The sequence below is a fragment of the Callithrix jacchus genome, chromosome 7, assembly GCF_049354715.1.
Source record: "Callithrix jacchus isolate 240 chromosome 7, calJac240_pri, whole genome shotgun sequence".
NCBI classification, from domain to species: Eukaryota; Metazoa; Chordata; class Mammalia; order Primates; family Cebidae; genus Callithrix; species Callithrix jacchus.
The window spans coordinates 123593120-123617271 of NC_133508.1; the positions used below are offsets into that span (position 1 = coordinate 123593120).

Genomic DNA, 24152 nt, shown 5'->3' on the forward strand with positions numbered 1-24152 from the left:
CAATTTGCCAGTCTGTGTCTTTTGATTGGTGCATTTAGCCCATTTACATTTAGGGTTAATATTGTTATGTGTGAATTTGATACTGCCATTTTGATTCTAGCTGGCTGTTTTGCTCATTAGTTGATGCAGATTCTTCATTTTGGTGATGCTCTTTAGCATTTGGTATGTTTTTGAAGTGGCTGGTACTGGTTGTTCCTTTCTATGTGTAGTGCCTCTTTCAGGAGCTCTCGTAAAGCAGGCCTAGTGGTGACAAAATCTCTGAGTACTTGCTTGTTTGCAAAGAATTTTATTTTTCCTTCACTTATGAAGCTTAGTTTAGCTGGATATGAAATTCTGGATTGAAAGTTCTTTTCTTTAAGAATGTTGAATATTGGCCCCACTCTCTTCTGGCTTGTAGGGTTTCTGCCGAGAGATCTGCTGTGAGTCTGATGGGTTTCCCATTGTGGGTAACCCAGCCTTTCTCTCTTGCTGCCTGTAGCATTTTCTCCTTCATTTCAACCCTGGTGAATCTGATGATTATGTGCCTTGGGGTTGCCCTTCTTGAGGAATATCTTTGTGGTGTTCTCTGTATTTCCTGTACTTGAATATTGGGCTGCCTTACTAGGTTGGTGAAGATTTCCTGGATAATATCCTGGAGAATATTTTCCAGCTTGGATTCATTCTCTTCGTCACATTCAGGTACACCTATCAAACATAGATTAGGTCTCTTGACATAGTCCCACATTTCTTGGAGACTTTGTTCATTCCTTTGCACTTTTTTCTCTAATCCTGCCTTCTGGTTTTATTTCATGAGTTGATCTTCAACCTCTGATATCCTTTCTTCTGCTTGGTCAATTCAGCTGTTGAAACTTGTGCATGCTTCATGAAGTTCTTGTGTTGTTTTTCAGCTCCATCAATTCGCTCATATTCCTCTCTAAATTGTATATTCTTGTTATCATTTCATCAAATCTTTTTTCAAGGTTCTTAGTTTCTTTGCATTGAGTTAGAACATGTTCTTTTAGCTCACAGAAGTTTCTCATTACCCACTTTCTAAAGTCTGATTTCGTCATTTCATCACACTCATTCTCTGTACAGCTTTGTTCCCTTGCTGGTGAGGAGTTGTGATCCCTTGTAGGAGGCGAGGTGTTCTGGTTTCGGGTATGTTCCTCCTTTTTGTGCTGGTTTCTTCCCATCTTTGTGGATTTATCCACCTGTCATCTGTTTACTTCCTAATTTTCAGACTAGGTCTCTGCGTGGACATCCAGATTGTTGATGATGAAGTTATTGCTGTTTCTTAGTTTTCCTTCTAACAGTCTGGCCCCTCTGCTTTAGGACTGCTGAGGTCCACTCCAGGCCCTGCTTGCCTGGGGGTCACCTGCAGCAGCTGCAGAACAGTAAGGGTTGCTACCAGTTTCTTCTTCTGCTATCTTTGTCCCAGAATGATGCCCGCCAAATGTCAGTCTGATCAGTGCTTTGTGAGGTGACTCTTTGGATATACGTGGGTCAGGGAGCTGCTTGAGGAGACAGTCTGTGCTTTATAGGAGCTCAAGTGCTGAGCTGTGAGCTCCGTTGTTCATTCAGAGCTGCTAAGCAGGTAGGTTTAAGTCTGCTGCAGCAGAACTTATAAACCCAGGTGCTCTGTCCTTGGGAGTTAGGGCTTTATTTATGTGTATCTGTTGCATTGCTGCCTTTTTTTTATTTTTCAGGGCTGTCCTGCCCAGCAAGGAGGCAGCCTAGTCACTACCTGCAGAAGTTTTGCTGAGCTGCTCTGGGTTCTGCCCTGCTGCTGGCTCTGCCCTGCTGTCGTGTGTATTTCCCTGCAGTCCTGTTTATATGCATGTGGTTAGAACTGCCTCATCAATGTTGGCCCACCTCTGTAATGACAGACTCTCTCTGTTATGGTGGGTTGCCTCGGCAATGGCAGGTTGCTTCGGCAACAGTAGGCTGCATCAGCAATGACAGACTACCTCCATAGGGGTGGAGTGCCTCGGTAATGGTGGATGTCCCTCCCCCACAGAGCTGGACCGTCCTGGGTTTAGCTGTGCTTGCCATGAAACTCTCAACCCCAAGCGTTTCCAATTGCTGTTTTTGTTTGTTTGTTTGTTTTTGTGGGCATGGGACCCGCCAAGCCTGATCACTTGGCTTGATCACAGAGCCCCTTTTTTTTTTTAAGTTGAATGGTTGACTCTCTCCCAGGTGTTCCAGTCGCCTGCTGAAAGGGCACTGGGATCTGTATGATTTCCCATGCAGCGACCCACTGCACCGGCTGAAACAACGTCGCTGCCCAGGAATCTCCTGGCCTGGCTTTATGTTTCAGTCCCGTTTAATCAGATGAATGGGCTAATCTGCCTTCCCGCATCTCCAATTGCCAGTTTAACAGAGCAACAGACCAGTGTATTTTGTATGGAGAGCCACTGCGCTGCAGCACCGGCCAAAACAGTCGTGCTGGCCGAAACAGCCACGCTGGCAACTCATGGGGCTCCTCCACCTGGGAATCTCCTGGTCTGTGGGATATAAAGATCCATCTGGAAATGCGGTGTCCAATCACCCTCTGCGTTTTCACTGGGAGCTGCAATCCTGTGCTGCTCCTACGGTGCCATCTTGAATCTTCTCCCTTACAAGTCAATAAATGTTACACACCACATAAAAAAAATTAAAAACAAAAGTCACATGATCATCTCAATTGATGCAGAAAAAGCATTTGACAAAATCCAGCATTGCTTTATGATTTAAACCCCCAGCAAAATCAGCATACAAGGGACATACCTCAATGTAATACCATCTATGACAAATCCATAGCCAACATAATACTGAATGGGGAAAAGTTGAAAGCATTCCCCCTGAGAACTGGAACAAGAGAAAGATGCCCATTCCCACCACTTGTATTCAACATAGTACTGGAAGTCCTACCCAGAGCAATCAGACAAGAGAAAGAAATAAAGGGCATCCAAATTAGTAAAGAGGAAGTCAAACTGTTGCTGATGGTATGATTCTATACCTAGAGAAACCTAAAGACTCCTCCAAAAAGCTCCTAGAACTGATAAATAAATTTAGCAAAGTTTCAGGATACGAAATTAATGTACACAAATCAGCAGCACTGCTATATACCAACAGTGACCAAGCTGATAATCAAATCAAGAACTCAGCCGCTTTTACAATAGCTGCAAAAATATACAATACAATACAATACAATACAATACAATACAATACAATACAATACTTAAGAATATACCTAACCAAGGAGGTGAAAGACCTCTACAAGGAAAACTATAAAACACTGCTGAAAGAAATCATAGATGACACAAACAAATGGAAACACATCCCATGCTCATGGATCGGTTGAATTAATATTGTGAAAAGGGCCATACTACCAAAAGCAATCTACAAATTCAATGCAATTCCCATCAAAATATCACCATCACTCTTCACGAAACTAGAAAAACCAATCCTGAAATTCACATGGAACCAAAAAAGAGCCCACATATGCAAAACAAGACTAGGTGAAAAAAGATCACATTATCCAGCTTCAAACTATACTATAAGACCATGGTCACCAAAATAGCATGGTACTGGTATAAAAATAGGCACATAGACCAATGGAACAAAATAGAGAACCCAGAAATAAACTCAAATACTTATAGCTAACTGATCTTTGACACAGCAAGCAAAAACAAAGTGGGGAAAGGATACCCTATTCAACAAATGGTGCTGGGATAACTGGCAAGCCATATGTAGGAGAATGAAACTGGATTCTCATCTCTCACCTTATGCAAAAATCAACTCAAAATGGATCAAGGACTTAAATGGAAGAACTGAAACTATATAAATCTAAGAACTGAAACTGTAAAAATTCTAGAAGACAACATCAGAAAAACCCTTCTAGACACTGGCTTAGGCAAGGATTTCATGACCAAGAACCCAAAATCAAATGCAATAAAAATGAAAACAGGTATCTGAGACTTAATTAAACTAAAGAGCTTTTGCATGGTAAAAGAAATAGCAGAGTAAACAGACAACCACAGGATGGGAGACAATCTTCACAATCTATACATCTGACAAAGGACTAATATCCAAAACCTACAACAAATTCAAATAAATTAGCAAGAAAAAAACAAACAATCCCATCAAAAAGTGGGCTAAGGACATGAATAGACAATTCTCAAAAGAATATATACAAATGGCTAACAAACCCGAAAAAATGCTCAAAATCACTAATGATCAGAGAAATACAAATCAAAACCACAATGTGATTCCACCTTACTCCCACAAGCACAGTCATAATTAAAAAACTAAAAAATAATAGATGTTGATGTGGATGCAGTGAAAAGGGAACACTCGTACACTGTTGGTAGGAATGTAAACTAGTACAACCACTATGGAAAAGAGTGTGGAGATTCCTTAAAGAACTAATAGTAGAATAACCACTTGATCCAGTGATCCCACTATGAGGTATCTACTCAGAGGAAAAGAAGTCATTAATATATAAAAGATACTTGCACGTGCATGTTTATAGCAACACAATGTCCATCATCAATAAATTTTTAAAAAACTGTGAGATTTATATTTTTTCTCAAAAGAATATATACAAAATCCAGCATCCCTTTATGATTTAAACCCCCAGCAAAATCAGCATACAAGGGACATACATCAGTGTAATAAAAGCCATCTATGACAAACCCATAGCCAACATAATACTGAATGGGGAAAAGTTGAAAGCATTCCCTCTGAGAATTCTATCCTCTCTATATACATATATAGAAAACCAAACATCATACGTTCTCACTCATAAGGGGGAGGTTAAGCTATGAGGATGCAAAAGCATAAGAATGAATCAATGGACTTTTGAGACTCAGAGTGAAAGGGTGGGAAGGGGGAAAGTGATAAAAGACTACAAATTGAATTCAGTGTACACTGCTCAGGCGATGGGTGTACCAAAATCTCACAAATCCCTACTAAAGAACTTACTCATGTAACTAAATACCACCTGTTCCCCAAAAACCTATGGAAATAAAAAATTAAGCAAAAAATGTTTAAAAATCCTTAAAGATGAGCAATTTTAAAATATTTTTAAATGTTTAGAGATTTAAATTTCCTATACAATGATAACTTTGCCAGTCTATTGTCAAGAGGACATGTACTTCAAGTTTTTTCCAGGAGTACTCATAGGTTATACTGATCCAGCTACATTCACTGAACTAATATTCCATTTTGGCCAATAGCAAGCATTGGGGGATAACTATTCAGGAACCATGGTCAGAGAAAAAGAAAGATCATGGTCCATGACCTTCCTTAACACCTAGATCAGACTAAGTAAACTAACCAACTTCAGATGAATGTGTATTTTAAAACAATCTCTCTGAAGAGAATAGTATATAAATTCTGCAGATTTTGTTTTGCCAAACATAAATTCTTAGGAAACTAACTTCCATTGTCTTCAAACACAGCTTCTACTGAAAAAAAAATCACCATGAAATATTCAGCAAGGAACACAAAATAGATGTAGGAATGCTGTTTTCTACCCCCTACTATTGTGGACACTAGTTAAATGTTTACTAGAGAGGTAATTATGTGGGGAAAAAAAAGCAGGTTATTTGTAGAGGGTCCCTGAGCAAGATGGCCAAATAGGAGCAGCTCCCATGCGCAGCTCCCAGTGAGATGGTTGCAGTGCAGAAGGCAGGTGATTTCCACATTTCCAACTGAGGTACCTGGTTCATCTCATTGGGACTGGTTGGAGAGTGGGTGCAGCCCAAAGAGAGAAAGCCAAAGCAGGGTGGGGGCATCACCTCACCCAGGAAGTGCAAGGACCTGGGGAACTCCCTCTCCTAGCCAAGGGAAGCCATTAGGGACTGTTTCCTGCACTCTGGCCCAGATACTGCATTTTTCCCATGGTCTTCACAACTCCCAAACCAGGAGATTCCCTCTGGTACCTACACAAGTACTGGGGCCCTGGGTTTCCAGCACAAAACTGGCTGGCCATTTGGGCAGAAACCAAGCTAGCTGCAGCATTTTTTTTTCATACCACACTGGTGCCTAGAACACCAGCAAAATGGAACAGTTCATTCCCCTAGAAAGGGGGCTGAAGCCAGGGAGCCAAGTGGTCTAGCTTGGCGAGTCCCACCCCCACAGAAACCAGCAAGCTAAGATACCCTAGCTTAAAATTCTCACAGCCAGCACCGCAGTCTAAGCTCAATCTGGGTCATTCAAGCTTGATGGTGGGAGGAACATCTGCCTTTGCTGAGACTTGAGTAGGCGGTTTCAATCCCACAGTGTAAGCAAACCTGCCAGGAAATCTGAACTGGGTGGAACCCAACACAGCTCAGCAGCTGCAGGCACTATCTCACTAGATGTCCTCGCTGGGCAGAGCATCTCTGAAAAAAGGCAGCAGCCCATCAGGGACTTATAAATAAAGTCCCCACCTTCCTGGGACAGAACATCTGGGAAAAGGAATGGTAGTAGGTACAGCTTCAGCAGACCTAAATGTCCCTGCCTGGCAGCTCTAAAGAGAGCAGTGGATTTCCCAACACAGTGTTTGAGCTCTGATAAGGGACAGACTGCCTCCTCAAGTGGCTCCCTGACCCAGGTGTATCCTGACTGGGAGACACCTTCCAGTAGGGACTGACAGAAACATCACACAGGAGAGCTCTGGCTGGCATCTGGTGCGTACCCCTCTGGGATGAAGCTACCAGAGGAAGGAACAGGCAGCAATCTTTGCTGTTCTGCACTCTTTGCTAGTGATTCCCAGGGAAGCAGAGTCTGGAGTGGCCCTCCAGCAAACTCCAGAAGACCTGTAACAGAGGGGCCTGACAGCAGGAAAACTAACAAACAAAGAAATTGTTTCAACATCAACAAAAAGGATGTCTAATCAGAGACCGCATCCAAAGGTCACCAATATCAAAGACTAAAGGAAGGTAAAACCATGAGGATGAGAAGAAAACAGCACAAAAAGGCTGAAAAAAAACCAGAACACTTCTTCTCCTTTAAGGGATAACAGGTTATTGCCAGCAAGGGAACAAAACTGGACAGAGAAAGAGTTTGACAAATCGACAGAAGGAGGCTTCAGAAAGTGGGTAATAAACTTCTTTGAGCTAAAGCAACATGTTCTAACCCAGTGCAAGGAAGCTAAGAACCTTGCAAAAAGGCTAGACAAAAAGCTAACTAGAATAACCAGTTTAGAGAACATAAATGACCTACCTGATGGAGCTGAACAACACAGCACAAGAACTTCGTGAAGCATAAACAACTTTCAATCGCTGAATAGATCAAACAGAAGAAAGGGTATCAGAAACTGAAGACCAACCCAATGAAATAAAGTGAGAAGACAAGATTAGAGAAAAAAGAGTGAAAAGAAATGAACAAAGTCTCCAAGAAATAAGAGATTACGTGAAAAGACCCAATCTACGTTTGATTGGTATACCTGAAGGTGAAGGGGAGAGTGAAACCATGTTGGAAAACGATCTTCAAGATATTATCCAGGGGAACTTCCCCAACCTAGCAAGGCAGGCTGACATTCAAATTCAGGAAATACAGAGAATACCACAAAGATACTGCTCGAGAAGAGCAACCCTAAGGCACATAATATTCAGATTCATCAAAGTTGAAATGAAGGAAAAAATGAAGGGCAGCCAGAGAAAAAGGTCAGGTTACCCACAAAGGGAAGCCCATCAGACTAACAACAGATCTCTCAACAGAAAGCCAATATTCAACACTCTTAAAGAAAAGAATTTTCAACCCAGAATTTCATATCCAGCCAAACTAAGCTTCAAGAGCAAAGAAGAAATAAAATCCTTTATGAATAAGCAAATACTGAGAAATTTTGTCACCACCAGACCTGCCCTACAAGAGCTCCTGAAGGAAGCACTAAACATAAGGAACAACTGGCACCAGCCACTGCAAAACATACCAAATTGTAAAGATCATCGATGCTAGGAAGAAACTGCATCAACTAGTGGGCAAAATAACCAGCTAACATCATAATGGCAGGATCAAATTCACACATAAAATTAACCTTAAATGTAAATGGGCTAAATGCCCCAATTAAAAGACACAGACTTGCAAATTGGATAAAAAGTCAAGACTGATAATTGGTGTGCTGTATTCAGGAGAACCCATCTCATGTGCAAAGACACATATAGGTTCAAATTATAGGGATAGAGGAATATTTACCAAGCAAATGGAAGGCAAAAACAGGGGTTGCAATCCTAGGCTCTGATAAAACTGACTTTAAACCATTAAAGATCAAAAGAGACAAAGAAGGGCATTACATAATGGTAAAGGGATCAATGAAATAAGAAGAGCTAACTATCCTAAATATATATGCACCCAATGCAGGAGCACCCAGATTCATAAAACAAGTTCTTAGAGACATACAAAGAGACTTAGACTGCCATGCAATAATAGTGGGAGACTTTAACACCCCACTGTCAATAGTAGACAGATCAACAAAATAGAAAATTAACAAGGATATCCAGGACTTGAACTCAGCTCTGGAAAAGCGGACCTAATAGACATCTACAGAACCCTCCACCCCAAATCAACAAAATGTACCTTCTTCTTTGTTTCAAAATGTACCACATTGCACCTATTCTAAAATTGACCACATAAGTGGAAATAAATCACTCCTCAGCAAATGCAAAAGAATAGAAATCATAACAAACAGTCTCTTGGAACACCGTGCGATCAAATTAGAATGCAGGATTAAGAAACTCACTCAAAGCCACACAACTACATGGAAACTAACAACCTGCTCCTGAATGACTACTGGATAAATAATGAGATGAAGGCAGAAATAAAGATGTTCTCTGAAACAAATGAGAATGAAGACACAATATACTTGACTCTCTGGGACACATTTGAAGCAGTGTGTAGTGGGAAATTTATAGCACTAAATGTCCAAAAGAGAAAGCAGGAAAGATCTAAAATTGACACTCTAACATCAAAATTAAAAGAACTAGAGAGGGAAGAACAAGTTCAAAAGCCAGCAGAAGACAAGAAATAACTAAAATCAGAGCAGAATTGAAGGAGATAGAGATACAAAAACTCCTTTAAAAAAAATGAATCCAAGAGCTGGTTTTTTGAAAAGATCAACAAAATAAATAGACCACTAGCCAGACTAATAAAGAAGAAAAGAGAGAAGAACTAAATAGATGCAATAAAAATGATAAAGGCAATATCACCACCAATCCCACAGAAATGCAAATTACCATCAGAGAATACTATAAACACCTAACACAAATGAAACAGAAAATCTAGAAGAAATGGATAAGTTCCTGGACACTTACACCCTCCCAAAACTAAACCAGGAAGAAGTCAAATCCCTGAATAGACTAATAATGAGGTCTGAAATTGAGAGAACAATTAATGGCCTACCAACCAAAAAAAGTCGAGGACCAGACGGTTTCACAGCTGAATTCGATCAGAGGTACAAAGAGGAGCTGGTACCACTCCTTCTGAAACCATTCCAAACAACAGAAAAAGAGGGAATCTTTCCCAACTCATCTTATGAGACCAACATCATCCTGATACCAAAACCTGGCAGAGACACAACTAAAAAAGAAAACTTCAGGCTGATATCCCTGATGAACATCAATGCAAAAATTCTCAATAAAATACTGGCAAATCGAATCCAACGGCACATCAAGAAGCTTATCCAACATGATCAAGTTGACTTCACCCCTGGGATACAAGTCTGGTTCAACTTACACAAATCACTAAACATAATTCATCACATAAACAAAACAAAAGACAAAAACCACATGATCATTTCAATAGATGCAGAAAAGGCCTTTGACAAAATTCAACAACCTTTATACTAAAAACTCTCAATAAACTAGGTATTGATGGAACATATCTCAAAATAATAGGAGCTATTTATGACAAACCCACTGCCAACATCATAGGGAATGCATGATTCCCAATTTTCAAAGGGAATACTTCCAGTTTTTGCCCATTCAAAAACTGGAAGCACTCCCTTTGAAAATCAGCACAAGAAAAGGATGCCCTCTCTCACCACTGCTATTCAACATAGTATTGGAAGTTCCGGCCAGGACAGTCAGGCAAAAGGAAGAAATAAAGGGTGTTCAATTAGAAAAAGAGAAAGTCAAATTGTCTCTATTTGCGGATAACATGATTGTATATTTAGAAGACCCCATTGTCTCAGCCCCAAATCTCCTTAAGCTGATAAGCAACTTCAGCAAAATCTCAGGATATAAAATCAATGTGCAAAAATCACAAGTATTCCTATACACCAATAACAGACAGAGAGCCAAATCACGAGTGAACTCCCATTCACAATTGCTACAAAGAGAATAAAATACCTAGAAATACAACTTGCAAGGGATGTGAAGCACCTCTTCAAGGAGAACTACAAACCACTGCTCAAGGAAATAAGAGAGGACAGAAACACATGGAGAAACACTCCATGCTCATGGTTAGGCAGAAACAATACCATGAAAATGGCCATATTGCCCAAAGTAACCTATAGATTCAATGCTATCACCATCAAGCTACCACTGACTTTCTTCACAGAATTGGAAAAAAAACTACCTTAAATGTCATATGGACTCAAAAAGAGCCTACATAGCCATGACAATTCTAAGCAAAAAAAAAAGGAACAAAGCTGGAGGCATCACAGTACCTGACTTCAAAGCATACTAGCAGGCTACAGTAACCAAAACAGCATGGTACTGGTATCAAACAGAGATAGAGACCAATGGAACAGAACAAAGACCTCAGAAATAATGCCACACAGCTACAACCATCTGATCTTTGACAAACCTGACAAAAACAAGCAATGTGGAAAGGATTCCCTATCTAATAAATGCTGCTGGGAAAACTGGCTAGTCATATGCAGAAAGCTGAAACTGGATCCCTTCCTTACACCTTATACAAAAATTAACTCAGGATGGATTAAAGATTTAAACATAAGACCTAAAACCATAAAAACCCTGGAAGAAAACCTAGGCAATACCATTCAAGACATAGGCATGGGCAAAGATTTCATGACTAAAACAATAAAAGCAATGGCAACAAAAGCCAATATAGACAAATAGGATCTAATTAAACTAAAGAGCTTCTGCACAGCAAAATAAAATATCATCAGAGTGCACAGGCAACCTACAGAATGGGAGAAAACTTTTGCAGTCTACCTACCTGACAAAGGGCTAATATCCAGAATCTACAAAGAACTTAAACAAAATTTACAGGAGAAAAACAACCCCATCAAAAAGTGGGCAAAGGATATGAACAGACATTTCTCAAAAGGAGACATTTATGCAGTCAAAAAACATATGAAAAAAAATCTCATCATCACTAGTCATTAGAAAAATGCAAATTAAAACCACACTGAGATACATCCTCACACCAGTTAGAATGGCAATCATTAAAAAATCAGGAAACAACAGATGCTGCAGAGGATGTGGAGAAACAGGAATGCTTTTACACTGTTGGAGGGAGTGTAAATAAGTTCAACCATTGTGGAAGACAGTGTGGCAATACCTCAAGGATCTAGAACTAGAAATACCATCTGACCCAGCAATCCCATTACTAGGTACATACCCAAAGAATTATAAATTGTTCTATTATAAAGACACATGGACACATATGTTCATTGCAGCACTGTTCACAATAGCAACCCAAATACCCATCAATGTTAGACTGGATAAAGAAAATGTGGTACATACATACCATGGAATATTATGCAGCCATAAAAAAGGATGAGTTCATGTCCTTTGCAGGGACATGGATGAAGCTGGAAACCATCATTCTCAGCAAACTAACACAAGAACAGAAAATCAAACACTTTATGTTCTCACTTATAAGTGGGAGTTGAACAATGAGAACACATGGACACAGGGAGGGGAACGTCACACACCTGGGACTATCAGGGGTTGGGGGCTAGGAGAAGGAGAGCACTAGAAGAAATACCTAACATAGATGATGGGGTGATGGATGCAGTCAAACATCATGGCACATGTATACCTATGTAACAAACCTGCATGATCTGCACATGTACCCCAGAACTTAAAGTACAATTTAAAAAAATTGTGTAGGAAACTTGGAAACGCAAAAAGCTGGAAAATAAATCTTATGGGTAAAAGCTATCAAAATGGAAAAAACATTTTCTGATACAGAGATTAGATTAGATAACGAATTAGCTAATGCTTCTCTCCAATGAATAAAGAAGGATATTTATTTATTTATTTATTTATTTAATTTATTTATTTATTTATTTTCAAGACGGAGTTTCATTCTTGTGACCCAGGCTGGAGTGCAATGGCGCAATCTCGGCTCACCGCAACCTCTGCCTCCTGGGTTCAGGCAATTCTCCTGCCTCAGCCTCCCGAGTAGCTGGGATTACAGGCACACGCCACCATGCCCAGCTAATTTTTTTGTATTTTTAGTAGAGACGGGGTCTCACCATGTTGACCAAGATGGTCTCGAGCTCTTGACCTCATGATCCACCCGCCTCGGCCTCCCAAAGTGCTGGGATTAGAGGCTTGAGCCACGGCGCCCAGCCATATATTTAAAAGATAGGCTGCAGATTGGATAATATGGGGGAAGAGTTGATAGCAGGAGTGACTGGTCTGTAAACACAGGGCATGTACTTCAAAGCCAACATCCCATTTCCTTCTCAAAGTATTGTCCAGATTTTTCTAGCCCACCAAGAACTCTAAACAACATTATTTTCAGAATCATATAGTTTAGAATTTAATTGCTCCATAAATGCTCATATTTCAGTTTTCTTTTAAACTTGCTACCCACTGTGAGGACAAATACACACATCACTCTCTGCCCTAGAAAATTACCTAACACAGTCGGGAGCACAGATTAGGCTCTCAAATATAAGTTAGGGTGACTAAATTATTTATTGTTTAAATCCGGACACTTTTGAGATGTAGGGGCCCCATATAGAGCCTAGTTACCCAGAAAAAGACTGGGACAAAAATGTCCAGAATATTGTCTAATCCCAAATAAAGTCAGCATCCTTTACCAGATGTTTATAAAGGATATTCATTCCTTTCCTTCAACATAACTGTTGCCATTTACTGAGCAGAGCATTGACTGACCTTATAAACAACATCTCACAAAAAAGGTTGCTATAAAAGCTATAAATAAGGAAATTAAATCTCCGAGGGGTTAAATAGCTTGCCCAAGATTACAAGTAAGGAATTGGTGGAACTCAGTTTTTAATTAAAAGATCTACAAAGCAAAAACACACAAACTTGCCTTAATTCAGTCAGATTTTAACACTCATAAATTCAATTGAGATTCAAGAGATGAAAACTGTTCTGGACAAGAAAATGAGTAATGAATAAGATTAAGCTACCTGAAAGCACAGACTGCAAGTCTAAAGAGAGCAGACCACGACCAGATCACTAAAATCCATTGTCCTAAAATTTGTCAAAAGGAACTTTTGGGACAGAAAAACTACACTATAAATACACATCCATTGTGAAGTTAGCAGATAAAAATGAGAAGCAAAAAACAGATCATAAACATGATGACATTCTTACTATAGGCTGAAGAATATCACTAATTTCAAAAGCAGACAGATTTTCTGCGGTTTGTTCCTTTAACCACAACTAAGTTGCACTTAAAACTCCAAGAACAATTCATTCAAAAACACTTGAAATCGTTCTACGCCTTGGGTAATGAAGAAACTCTCTTGGAAATAGACTTTATCCCCAACGGCAGCCCCAATATGGTTATTCTCAGTAAACAAGCACCACCACTCACTAACCACCTATCTTTGGTGCCACCTTAATGGCCCTGCGTTTACTTCATCTCTTGTTACAACCACCCCAAAGTGATGATTATTGTTTCCATTTTACAGTTATCAGTAAGGAAGCCAGGAAGGTTAAATGACCCAGACAAAGCCACACAGCTGGCTCAGTGGCAGAGCTGGGACTGAACACAAGTCGGCCTTTAGCACTCTCCACAAACCTAGGCCAATCCCGCACTACAGGGGTCGCCTATAGGGTCTGGAACCTAGAGGACTCCTGGAGAAGGAATTATTAACAGGATTCCTGGAATATGCCTAAATTACAAAGCCCCAAGGGCTTCCCACAATCTGATGTATAACATGATGGGCGCTTAAAAGCCAACCCAATGATTAAGAGAGCACTATTTCTGAAAGAAACACAACCATATCCAGGAACGGCCTGGTCAGGACTTGGTTCTGGACAAGTCCACCTCACGCTAACATCTGCCCTGATGTCCCAGGGACCACACCCTTCCTAGGAGTGTGTTTCGACGCCCTTTTCCCCCGCCGCGTAGTCAGCCTGAGGGAGGTGGAGGGTTTGTGCGGAAGGGGTGGGCGCGAGAGCCTTTTACTTCCGGTACCCACCACTGCCCTCACCTCCAGACCTCCCAGAGCTGCCCGTGGTAGAAGCCTAGGAGTAGCTAAGCTCTCCACAGAGTTGTACCCAACCCAAAGGCCCTCCGCTGCGTCAGCCCGCCGTCGCCGCGCTATAGAAACGATTAGAGGCGCCACAGTTGCTGCATTGGAAACCCTGGCAATCCTACCTGTGCTCTGGGTCGGCTAGGAGGGAGCGAGACGCAAGGGGCTCTACAGTGGGTACACTAGGAAGGAAGGCAAGGGACGCGAGGTGGGAAGCAGGCGAATTCCTAGACCTGCTTGCCGCGGGAGAGTGCCCGCAAGTGGAACAAAAGCGCAGCTAGTAACTGACTAGCGGCTTCTCTGGCAACGGCGGCCCGCCCCTCCCGTCAGGCCCGCAGCCGGCTGCCGATTGGCCCGGGTTAGGGACGGGGCGCAGCGCCTGTAGCTATTGGCGAGTGTGAGGGGCGGGGCAAGGAGGGCAGCTTTGTGTCTGTCTGATTCGCGGGTAAACCTTTTTTTTAAAGCGTTTGTTTCTAGAAAAGGACAGCACTGTGTACATTACCGAAAATCATAACGGAGCCCAACTAGAAAAGGAAATAAAGCCAATTCCGAGTTTTCTGGCGCTTGGCCTGGATGTGCCCTGCTTTTGCTTTTTAAGGGGGAGATTTGAAAACCTGAACGCAACTGCGACCGGAAGAAACCTCTTTTCAAATATATGGTAGTATTTTTACCTGATAAATCTTCCTGGGCCTCAGGCTTTTTCCTGTTAAATGAGGGAGGCTGAGGATGTTCTCCAGGGTGCCTTCTAGGTCTCAGATTCTTTCGTATCGGCGGCTACAGCGAGCTGGTCTGGTTTATAAAGTCCTGAACAAGCAAACAAGATTTTATTTGGAAAAAATAAACTTCATTCAACGCCTCTACTTAATGTTCACGTTAAGAATTGTACACCAACATTTAAAGTCACAAGTAGAGCAACTCTCAACTGGAGCAGTAACCATGTCATGCTGCTGCCTAGTAATTGGTTTTACTAAAGCACTCCAGCAATGCTTTTCTCCCAGTACTGTAATTGTCCCTTTCATAATTTAAAGCGGGAGACAGAATGAATACATTTTCAGTAAAGGGCCATTGATATGGTTAGGCTTAGAGTCCCCAACCACATGTCATCTTGAATTATAATCCCCTTAATCCTCACGTGTCGAGAGAGACCAGGTGGAGGTAATTGAATCATGGGGGTGGTCATGCGGTTCTCATGAGAGTGAGCTCTCAAGCGATCTGATGGTTTTGTAACCATCAGGGCTCTTCCCCCTCCGCTGGGCACTTTTCCTTTCTGTGACCTTATGAAGAAGGTGCCTGGCTTCCCCTTCACCTTCTGCTATGATTCTGAGTTTCCTGAGGCTTCCCCAGCCATGCTGAACTGTGAGTCAATTAAACCCCTTTCCTTTATAAATTACCCAGTCTCCAGCAATTCTTTATAGCAGTATGAAAATGGACTAATACAGCCAGATAGTAAATATTTTATTAATAGGTTTTGCAGGTCATATGGTCTCTGTGATACTATTTAACTCTGCTTTTGTTGTACCAAGAAAAGCCATAGATGATACATAAACGTAAACATATGAACTCACTAGAGGTACATTTGTGTGTAGGGTGCAACACTACGGTGTTGGATAGAAATGTGATTTCCACCTTCATGGCAACAAATAGGTACTAAATGTAAAAATAGCAAACAGTGAAATAGAATAAAGATACTTGAATACAAATAATACTTCAAAATTAAAAAGCAACATTTTAGATAACCTTCTGTTTGCACAGGACAAACAGAAGATTAAACGAAAATGTAGTGAGAATCACCACCTTTACATCTTTGCAGTCTTTAATAGTGCCGTTAATCACTGGAATTCCCCTAGGACTATAGTATTGCCTTTGGTTTAATCTTTGTAGAAAAGGACGGTTCCAACGGCTTCCACTTTGTCTTCCTATTATAATAGCCATAAGTCAAAAAGCCAATGTCAAGATGCTGTAAATCTCCATTAAGGTGATTACACTAAAGTCTCTTCGTTGGTTCTGGTAAAATTTTTTGTTTTACAAATTAAGTAGAATCTTAGTAGACTCTCCATTTCAATTTCTAGGGACACTGATTAATTCTCAACTGCTAAAGATCCCTTCTAGTCAAATGACATGATAGGTCCTACTGATATAGTAACTACAGATATCTCATCTCTGATGGCTCCGGGGTATCCCTTGGCCTCTGTCACTTTGGGATCTTATATTTCTATTAGGGAATTAGGGGTTTCATGCAATGGCAGCATCTTCATCCCTGGGCTTATAGAATAGCAGCTACAGAGCTTTTAAAGGATTCTGGCATTCCCTATATTTTCTCAATGCTTTAGTAAAAAGAAGGTCCTTTGGCCCTCTCAGAACACCTTTGAAAGGTCATGACTGGGTCACACATGATAAGTCCATTCCTAAAGTACTATTCCCTAAGTCTTTTTAAAAAATCAATACATACTAGATGTACATATTTTCAGGGTACATGTGATAATTGGATACACTTATATGAATGTGTAATGTGTAAAGATCAAATCAGGATAATTAGGATATCCGTCACTTTAAATATTTTTTATTATGCTATGAACATTCAAATTATTCTCTTCAGGTTATTTTGCAGTGTACAATAAATTATTGTTAACTATAGTCACTGTACTTATCTGTCAAACACTAGGTCTTATTTCTTCTAACTGTACGTCTGCACCCATTAATCGGCCTCTCTTCATTACCCGCTTCCCTAAGTCTTTTACTTCAATCCTGTAAAATCAAGAGATTTCTAACATCTCAGCTTTATTTAGTTTCAATCAACCAGCTGAGCAAACACTGACAGCCAGTCCCAGATGTTCAAAGCAAGCATAGTGAATCGTGGTCTCTGGTAAATGTATTCATATTAATAATTTGGTCTCATCAAAAATATTCCTTCTTCCCTGGTCTGCCACACTTGGAATTCATTATCATTTTCTATAGGTTTCTGACAATATAAATAAGCAAAATCTTGTACATTTTTTGGTACGAAAGCCTTCTCCCAGGTCAGATCTTTTATTGTTCCCTGGAACATATTGGGATCTAACTTTAGATCTAGATCAGTGGTTCTCGACTTTTTTTTTTTTTTTTAGCCACAGCCAAGAGGGGAGGGCAGGTGTCCTACCGGCATCTAGTGAGTAGAGGCTAGAGATGCTGTTAAACATTGGGATAATTAGGATCCTACAATGCACAGGACATCCTTCACAACAAAATGTCAGTAGTGCTGACATTAAGAAACCCTGGTCCAATATGGAGAATACAAAGACCACCAGCCAACCTATGGCTATTTCAAACATTTGAAATGTGAGGTTCTGAATTAAGATATGTTGTAAATGCAAAATACATACATATTGCCTATAGAAAAGAACATAAAATATTTTGATTTTCATATTGAGTATGTTGAAATGATATTTTGGAAGGCAGTTATACTCACCACTATACCACCAATGCCACCAGAAGTGATATTTTGTATATACTGAGTTAAATAAATTACCAAAATTTAACCACAACTATTTCTTTTCTATTTTAAAAGCAGATAGTAGAAGATTTTAAATTACATATGTGGCTCACATTATATTTCTACTAGGTGATGTGGTCTAGAGATGTAAAGAAGTGATAACAGTTGAGTTTTGAGAACAATCAGTTCTTCTCAATTGATTCACAAGGTAAATTCCTCAGACGAAGTTCAGAATTTTCAAGGAAGACAAGACCAGCCCTATAAGACAGGAAGGGAGGAGTTCTTCAGAAAGCAAAAAGCTCTGTAATGTCTGTATATTCAGATAATAGAGCTATCTGAATCCACCCAGCCTCTCTATCACAACTCTGAAGATTCAACTCCTTCCCAATCACTGCCTTAATTTCTCACGTAAGAGACCTGATGAGTCTGTTTATTCAACTTACCTTGTAATTTAGGTCTTCACAGAATTAATACTTGATTTGGATGTATCATCCCAGCAAGTAATAAAGTTTTAAAGTAATCATAGATGCTCTCTGGGCCTCTGAGCTTATCACATTTTTCCTTAAGCATCCTAGTACAGTCATAAATCGCAAAATCACCCCATAATCTTTGTATTCTTCATTCCTGTCATTCCCAGCAAAGGTGTGTCTTCAGTGACTACTTAATACCTGAGGGCTACAGGCCACTTTTAAATTGAGATATAATTTATATTCAATAAAGTACATACATATTAAATGTCCAGAGTATGAGTTTTGCCAATTATATAATTATGTATGCTCATGAGAATAACTAAAATAAGATTTAGAACATTTATATCAGCCCAAAATGTTTATTTGTATCTGTAGCTTGTCAGTTCACCAAAACTACCTTCATGCCTCTCCCTCCTCCCCAGCCCCGCCACAAGGAGACCACTACTTTCTAATTCTATGACTAGAGGTTAATGTTGCCTATTCTTTGTGTTCATATAAATGGAATCACACAATATTTATTCCTTTTTGTCTGTCTCTTTTTATTCAAATATATATATATATATATATATATATATATATATATATAGAGAGAGAGAGAGAGGGGGGGGGATTTATTCATGTTGTTGTAGGGGTTTGTTTGTTTGGGTTTTTTTGGCTGAGTAGTTGATATAATTTGCATCTTTGTCCTCTCCAAGTCTCATGTTGAAATGTAATCCCCAGTGTTGGAGGTGGGGCCTGGTGTTGGAAATGCTGGATCTTGGGGGCATATCCCTCGTGAATGGTTTAGCACCATCTCCTTGGTGAAAAAGTGAGTTCTTGGTCTGAATTCACGTAAGAGCTGTTGTTAAAAGTGTGTTGCACCTGTCCAGTCCCAACTGTTTCTCTTGCTCCCATCATGTGATGTGGGTGCTCCCCTTAACCTTCTTATAAGCCATAATCATAAGTTTCTTGAAGCCCACACAGAAGCCCAGCAGATGTTGGCGCAATGCTTGTACAGCCTGTAGAACCATGAGCCAATTAAACTTTTCTTTGTAAATTACCCAGCCTCAGGTATTTCTTCGTAGCAACATAAGAACAGCCTACTATATAGTAGTATTTCATTGTATAAATACACCACAATTTGCTTATCAGTGCTCCTGTTGAATAGCCGTTCGGGTTGTTTGCAGCTTTTACTTATTATGAATCAGACTACCATAAGCATTCTTTAAAAGGCATTTTATTAACATATGCTTTCATTTTTATTAGCTAGGAGTGGAATTACTGGTTACAAGGTACAAGTATGTTTAACTTTACCAGCAGTGAATGAAGCTTCCAGTTGCTTCACATCCTCACCAACATTATTTTAACTGTTGTAGGGGTGTGAGGTGGCAGCTCATTATGGATTTCAATTTGTGTTTTCTTGGTAACAAATGATGTTGAGCACCTTACAGTTATTGACCATCCGTACATCCTTTATGAAGTGTTGCTCAAGTGTTTTATCCATTTTTGTATTGGGTAATTGTTTCGTTATTGATTTTCAGGAGTTGTTTACATATTCTGAAAAACTATTTTGTCAGATATATGTAGCTACTATTTTCCTCCTATTCTTGTCTATTTATTTTCTTAGTAGTATTTTTTGAAGAGCAGAAAGTTTTTATTTGAGACATTAACTTATCAGTATTTTTCTTTTATAGTTTAATGCATCACAACTCCACATTTCTGAAGTCACCAGGTTTTCTTTTAGAAGTTTTATCATTTGAAGCTTTTATAAGTAAGTATATTATCTATCTCGAATTAAGTTTTATAGGAATGATGTAAGGGGTCAAGATTCACTTTGTTTTATACAGATATCCAATTTTGATACCACCATTTATTTAAAAACCTTTCTTTTCCCCACTGAATTAATGTAGTACTTTTCTTGAAAATGATTAGACCATATATGTGTTTGTTTATTTCTGGACCATCCATTCTATTCTAATAATATATAATAGACACATTTGCCAACATCACATTCTGTTGATTACTGTAGTTTTATATAAATCTTAAAATTGGGTAGACTCTGTTTACTACAAAGACAGTTGTTCACAGGGTAAGTCAGACAAGAATTGAGCAAAGTCTTGGGGGAAGAGAACAACATTACTTTTGCAAGATAGAGTATCAGCAGGTGTATTAGTTTGGACTGCTATAACAAAAATGTAGACTGGGTGGCTTAAACAGAGATTTGAGAAGTCTGAGATCAAGGTACCAGACAATTTGGTTCTTGGTGAGGGTTCTCTTCTTGATTTGCAGAAGGATGCCTTCTTGTCGTATTCTCACATAGTAGAGATAGAGAGAGGAGGGAAGCAAGTTCTTTCATGTCTCCTCCTTTTGTAAATAATAAAAACTTTTTTTTTTTTTTGAGATGGAGTTTCTGTCTTGTAGCCCAGGCTGGAGTGCAATGGTGTGGTCTCGGCTCACTGCAACCTCTGCCTCCCGGGTTCAACTGATTCTCCTGCCTCAGCCTCCCAAGTAGCTGAGATTACAGGTGCCCGCCACCACGCCCAGCTAATTTTTGTATTTTTAATAGAGATGGAGTTTCACTATGTTGGTCAGGCTGGACATAAACTCCTGACCTCAGGTGATCCACCCACCTCCGCCTCTCAAAGTGCTGGGATTGCAGGTGTGAGCCACCGTGCCCGGCCAACATCTTTTATTTGTATAGAATTATAAATTACAAACTATTATTTTGCTTAACCCTTTTAACCACCATGTGAGGCAGGTAGGCTGGGGGATATTGGCTCCCATTTTACAGACAGAGTGAAAACACTGCAACCATATTTAGTGTAAGAGGTGGGATATAAGATCTGGGCTTACATACTCACAACTGGTTTTTTCCCATGACTTTGTGATACATCATTTAAAAGTATCTGATCTCACAGTGTTTTACAGTGTAAGAGTAACATCTATAGTATCTATTCCTAGTAGATTAACTGTGGAGCCAACCAACCTAATTGATTGCCTCATAAACTGGCACATTTTAAGGCATTTTTATACATCTAACTCAATTTCCAGCCATGTTTGGGGGCCCCATAAGCCAAAATGAAGAAAGCTGTTTTGAAAGGACCAGGAAATACAATGGTCAGGGATGTTTTGAAGTTTAACCTAGGCCTGGCACATCCTCATCAATTGCTCAGATGGCATGCTGAGGCAATAGAAGGGAGTAGTACAAGGATCCACTTGTGAGGATCTGCTTAGAGGTGAACATTGATGGAAAACACGAGCAGTATCAGACCCACTGTTTTCAGGAAATCCCTGAAAGCCCCGTTGCTAGTTTTCTACATTATTACCAGCAGGATAAAGGGCAATACTTCTGGAGACTAGAACATACAAGGAAAAGGTTTATTAAGCTGCCTGCCTGGGGCCTAAAAAGCCAAACAGTACTAACTTATCCATGCCAAACCAAGAAAATGGTTCATTCCTTCCTCATCCAGGTTTTAAGGAGAGTGCTGATCATCAGAGAAACCAGGTAATTCTATCCTGAAGCCCAGGAGAGAAATGGTGGACATTTCCCAGAGTTCTAGGAGGCACAGGGGGCCATATAATCGGCCATGTGAAGAGGAAAAGCTACTTTGGTATGCTTTGGTCTTCCACAGGACATGGACCCAGAAATGATCAACATTGGGGCCTGGGTGACCAGTCCTGATAAGTGCAGGACTTCCTCACATAAGGTGCATAGGTCCCTAGGGAGAAGGGTCTAAACGCCCTAAAACTTCAAGCAAAATTTTGAGTGTGTACATGTTTTTCTGCTGAAGAGGTCTTTCATTCTCAAATCCTGAGCTTTTAGAGAAAAAGGATAAGCCAGTTGCAGGCTGAAATACAAAAACAACCACATATACTTAGAGTCAGCCAAGTCTGAGGGTTCTCAGAGCCATCACTGAAAAGTTGGAACATAGATGCACAGCAAAGACAACTGAGCCCTTCTTTTTGTGCCCTTCTTCCTAATCATATTTCAAGTCTTTTAAAAACAAGGCCTTAGGAACCCCCAGATTCAAGTATGCACTTGGGCTTGGTGCACTGCTGCAGGAGTCTCATACAAATGCTTGAGTTATTCACTCATCAATATTAAATCCCAGGATAGAAGATATGACAAATCAGGACTCCTTTCTCCATGGCATGTGCTAATTTCAGAGGATGTGGCAGCCAATATGAAGAACATGGACATTTTTCCTTAGAACCGCACTGTGCTGAGAGGTGCCTGCCATGAACATAACCTGCTGTCTTTTCCCTGACCCTTCCCTTCAGATTTTGACAATAGAGCAGGAAATAATCTTCTCTGAAGGTATGTGATAACAATTCTGAAAAGCAAAAACATATGCTTCCAATGCACTAATATCTGTGTTTTCAGGTTTTCTGGGTCTAACTCAGCTGGTGGATGAGCTGATTCATGCCTTCACTCCGATAGCCAGGTAAGCCTATTCCCTTGAGGAAGACCACCCTATTATTCCTGGTAGCATGACAGGCCACCAAGCGGTGGAAAGGGTGCAAGAACCTTGAGATATCCTGGAAATACTTCCCCAGGAAGGCAATTTCATGAATGAGGTCTTCCAAATAATACCAAGCCTCCCCAATAATGTGTTGTCTGCCAGAAGGAATAGTCTTATTCTTGACCTTGGCACGCCAACATTTAAAGATGAGTTCCTGGAGAAACTTCAGATTTGGAAATCCCCAGGTAACATTATGTTCCACTATATGCAGCATTTTTAGGCTGAGAGTGGAGGGGTGGAGATGGGTTGACTTCTACAAATACACCACTGAAAAATGTCTTCAGGCAAAGTCTTATGATGGTTCTCTGCACCAGTAAACTCACAACATTAATCCTCTCCATGCATACAACAAGGGCCAAGGAGTGTTTATGTGGTTGTTCCAAGGCACAAGGTTTTACATCTAGTCATCTGAGTTGCATCTTGTCACATTTATGCTGCCAGGAATCACAGTAATATTTCTAGGTGCTTAAACCTGAGCCCTTTTCCTTTCCTCTGCTCCTTTGCTGAAAGTGCCTGCTTTGCCTGACTGGCTTTGAGGACTTAATTTCCTAGGACCAAAGAATTTTTCTTTGCTCTTGCTCTGCCAACTTTCTAGTGCTGCAGCTAGTGACCATGCCCACCCCACTGTCATGTCTTTTCTTATAAGGGCAATAATCCCATCATGAGGGCTTCACTTTCATGGCCTAATCACCTCCCAAAGGCCCCATCTTTAAATTCCGTCACATTCAGGATTAGAGTTTCAACAGATGAATTTTGGGGAGTGGCGAATACAAACATTCAATCCTTAGCAGTGGACAATATGCTACCTTGAGCCTTGAAAGGAAGTTCTTAACCAGAAACCATCCAGAAAGGCACTAACTACCCCAGCACTACACTAATTAAACCTTTGGAGGTAGGCCAAGTGTGGGCCTCAGGTGAGGGTGAAATGGATTGTTACAATTACACAGTAATTAGCAGCAAGTACTTTGGAATCAGACCAAGAGTATTCATGTTTTCTACCAAGAAGTCTTGGGAAAATTACTTTTCTGAGGCTTGTTTCTCTACTTTAAAACTAAGGAATAATTCTACCCATCTGATAGGATTGTTGTGATAACTGAGACCATATTTGTAGAATACATTTTGCCTTATATCTGATAAATCTTACGTGCTCTGTAAGTGCTAGGTATTGACAATGATTGCTTTAAGGTGCAAAGGACATGATACACAATCAAGAATGTTTATCTCTTTTCAGCCAGATATTTTCCACATAAGTTGTAGTCCTCAGATATGAGCCGTTTTCAAAGGAGAGTAAGAGTATATGTGAATCCAGTTTTCCCTCTAACTATAAATGATTC

General features: G+C 40.2%; 1 protein-coding gene across 14 annotated transcripts in view; it reads right to left on the minus strand.

The window, feature by feature from the left end:
* The window catches only part of ODF2L (outer dense fiber of sperm tails 2 like), a 91272-nt gene extending 76593 nt beyond the window's left edge, over positions 1–14679 (minus strand). For 12 of the 14 annotated variants that reach the window (XR_013520221.1, XR_013520222.1, XM_054236495.2 and 9 more), the window contains exon 1: positions 14503–14679. The gene's annotated coding sequence lies outside the window, so the exon portion shown is untranslated. Of the gene's footprint in view, positions 1–11661; positions 11750–14502 lie in introns of all 14 variants that reach the window. The other 2 variants (XM_054236494.2, XM_035252043.3) reach the window with 2 other exon arrangements.
* Positions 14680–24152: the final 9473 nt, after the last annotated feature.